This window comes from Dreissena polymorpha, chromosome 12 (assembly GCF_020536995.1).
Source record: "Dreissena polymorpha isolate Duluth1 chromosome 12, UMN_Dpol_1.0, whole genome shotgun sequence".
Classification (NCBI taxonomy): domain Eukaryota; kingdom Metazoa; phylum Mollusca; class Bivalvia; order Myida; family Dreissenidae; genus Dreissena; species Dreissena polymorpha.
Genome location: NC_068366.1, coordinates 62,521,805 through 62,525,229, shown reverse-complemented (window position 1 = coordinate 62,525,229; position 3,425 = coordinate 62,521,805).

Genomic DNA, 3,425 nt, shown 5'->3' with positions numbered 1-3,425 from the left:
TCTGATCGAAATGAGTGCATACATGAGGTAGCGTTGTTAGTACCTACGGATGTTGTTTTTCCAAAGATGCGGAATCTTGATTGCAAATATAATTGATAAAAATATACAAAAATGAATACATCAGTATCTCTAATTCATTAATAAATTTACCAATCAACCTACTTGAAGTTATATCCGATTTCGGTATAGTACATCCAGATATCGGCATAAAGCAAATATATATAATTTTAACAATTGCGGTATTAGGTAATCATCAAATTCACATGTTTGTTTACTTATTCATTTTTTTTTGCTTTTTACTCAACTTAAAATGGTTTGATTGTCATTTTATTTTACTATTCGTTTAATTTCCTTGTAGCACATTAAAATTTTTCAAGAGGTCGTCCCGCCGACATTTATTGATATTGACATCTTATCAAACTATCAAATTATCTTGACAGCCAACTGCATCGCATTTCAGTTAGCACGTATTTCACGTGCACGTTTAAACAGCCCATTTATATCATTCGAATGCGATCCTCAATAAAACATTTCGGCTGAGATACAAACAGTGTTATCTAACATTGTCAAGTGAAGTGCTCTTATTTTTGTTTGATGGCCAGAATATGAGCTGATACATAGCTCTGAATAATTTAAATACACCCATAAACATATTTAAATGTCCACGCACTGAATTCATTAACTTTCAAATGTTCGGTAAAAATATTTCCCACGTAATTAAAACATACCGTTGATTTTTATTAAACGTTGGATGACCATTCGGTATGTTTATGATTTTGGATATTGTTCCATATATTTTTTGAGCCGCTTCATTAGAAAATGGACCTTATGCAATATTCGACAAGCGTAGCTTCAAACCAGCCTGCTAAGTCAGGACTCCTGACCAGACTTTGCGCATGCGCTGGATGGTCGGGAGCTACTTTGGCCGCATATGAAATAAGGCCCATTATCGCATGGCGCAACTCAAATGCATCAAATCTCTGCACGTGGACAACGAAGACAGTAGTGTTATAATCCTCCAAACATATAAGAATTGCGAAAGTGTTTTCGCTGTTTATCAAACAGGCCATTGTAAATTACTATTGAAGTTTTACGACAGAATAGGCACACATGTAGCTCAACTATATCTATTTCTCTAAGTATTATTAGTGAATTATAAAATGTACCATCAAAGCAAACATAATGTTGTAATGCGTTTAAACAAATTCGAGTAATGTGTAAGTGCTGCATTTTCGTCAATAAATCGAGAATTTCGTCAATAATCGACCACCGCCTTAATAATAAATTGACGTGTGTTTAAGATGAACGTTTATTACTTTTCACCCTTATCAGCTCGAGCATTTTGTAACCAGGGCGTTATTGATTATTTTTTACAGGTGAAAAGTTGTTATTAAAAAAACGTTTGCCATTGCGTTGATTTCAGACACAAGCTTTAGTATACATGCTTATATAATATTTGTAAATTTGATGTTAACACATAAAAAACTAAATGCATCACTTATAAATAACACGGAACATAATTTTAGAAACTAAACATGATGCCGTATTAACATTTAGTATGGGAAACAATAAGCACATGTACGCACGTCCAAAAAGCGAAGCATGGTTGATGTTGTCGCCGAGATCAAAGTATAATAAAACAGATGAAAGAATGTACAGCCACACCTGTCGGTTGTGTGTCCAAGGGTTTACATTTTATCGATTTGATAATTCTAACATTTGCTTGTTCTTACTGCCTATAAACACTCAAGGAGTGATAGACAAGTGTGTATCGCAAATACCAACTTCACGTTTGATAAATCCGCTTGACGCAATGTAAAACAATTGCATACAAATTAAACAATTTGCATTTTCACTCAACTAGTGTCTGAATGAACGGCATAAGTAAAGCTCTGTCATCAGCCACAAGGCTTGAACAACAAAAAACACTAACGAAAAAAAAAAGATTGTTAATTTTTCTATTTAGAATGTGAAATGTGTATACCGGGGTAGTTCAAATAATGATCGTGAATTAAAACATATTTCAATAATTAATACACTGCCAAGTATTATTTGAAACGGTTCGATTTGTTAAACAAGTGAACACATATATTTCAACCATTAGAATGATAAATTAATTTAAATATAAATAATTATTATTTACATTATTATTAGTAGCAATATTTAAATTTAAGATTATTATTATTTCGATATAATTAACATATATATATATCATAAGTGTACTTTAATTTTGCCGTCCAATAGTAAGTGTTATAAACTGAAACAATGGTAACCCTAGCAATTTAAATTTAGACCTCTGTACACAGAATGATAATAAATTAATCGCATATGGGCGATTCGTAATGATTATTTCAATTGAAGTAATACGAGTCTGAACATAACATATGTACCTACGTTTTCAGGCAAATCAAACACAAATCCAAAGTACGAGCACAGTTCGATGTCCTGTCAGGCCGCATGCATCCTTTGGTTTGACTTGAAATCCAACCGCGCCTATCTTAGCTGATTATTACACAATTACCTCCCCTTTTAGATTAGCCTTTCAGAAATGTATAAACGGCTCGAGATAACAGTTTTTCCATTCAGCGCTATGTGTTATGTCGATATCGGCGATGAATTCCGATGTCTCTATGCCAAAGCTAATTGTTAGCCTTGTTTTCGCGTTTTAAATAAATATTCCTATCAATATTTATCAAACATGATTGATACGATGAGATCAAAACCAGGCATAAAGCTGGGCTCACTTCCTTTATGTGAACTTCAATATCGCATCATGGTAATTACTTGGATAAATACTTACCAGCAGTGTTGCTGTATAAATATGTAACGTGTAGAACTTATATTGCAACACACTGCGTTCCCAGTTTTTTAATGAATATGTCATGCCGATTTGAATCCTTCGCACGCTCTTATTACACAATACCGTTAAAATCATGAATTGACAATACAAATTTGAAGAGATCTTTTAGAGGAATATAACAGGATATGGGAAATGACGAAAAACGACTCACACTATTAAAAAATATTTGTACAATCAGTTATTTGTTAAACGTGTGACACATCAATTAAATAATAGACTTTCAGTTTTGTCACGAGAGTCAAACTACTTGAACGTTTCCTGAGTAAGTGTAACCTATGCAATTGGTTTACCAAAGCTTTGTGCACATACACATTGTGTAACTTGTTTACTTGATCAATAATATCAAATAGGATCAAAACACGTACGCAGACCATAAATTGCAGGCTATATTACAGTAATGTAACAAATAATTACACACCAATATGTATTTTTGATAATTTATACTACATACCGTTTGCGATTTCCTCGCTATATGCTGACGGAACCCGGAAAACAAAAGTTACACAAAGAAACCATGCCATTACCCTGTTTGACAAAGTTGCCAGCTGCAGTTACATTCTGGCAT